The 404-nt window shown below is 36.6% G+C and overlaps 1 protein-coding gene across 2 annotated transcripts in view; it reads left to right on the forward strand.

The window, feature by feature from the left end:
- The window catches only part of pacs1 (phosphofurin acidic cluster sorting protein 1), a 60,497-nt gene that overhangs the window by 51,690 nt on the left and 8,403 nt on the right, over positions 1-404 (forward strand). The window lies entirely within an intron of this gene.

The raw sequence follows: 404 nt of genomic DNA on the forward strand, positions 1-404 counted from the left end.
CAACACACACACAATATTGAGTTTGAGTTTACTTTATTGGACTTTGTATTTAAGGGAAAATAGGGATAAAGAACGACCAAGCTCTCTGGTTTTAAACAGACGTGCATTTTTTATCATCGGAATCATAAAGCCTGGAACTTTGTAAATTCTCAAGAAAAAATGCTAAACGCTCATAATTTCCACCTTCTTAAATGTAATTCTTTTTGCTCTTTTTCACTGTTTAATATCATTGTAAATTGAATAGCTTTGTTGCATTGGACTCTGGGACATTGTGATGGACATTTTTCACTGTTTTTTACTTTTTCAAGATGAAACGATTGATGTCTAGGTGTCAGTGGTTACAGATACATTCTCCTGATAACACAGCACTGTTAACAACCCCCCCCCCCGCCTCGCTCTCTCCC

This window comes from Etheostoma spectabile, chromosome 19 (genome assembly GCF_008692095.1).
Source record: "Etheostoma spectabile isolate EspeVRDwgs_2016 chromosome 19, UIUC_Espe_1.0, whole genome shotgun sequence".
Lineage (NCBI taxonomy): Eukaryota > Metazoa > Chordata > Actinopteri > Perciformes > Percidae > Etheostoma > Etheostoma spectabile.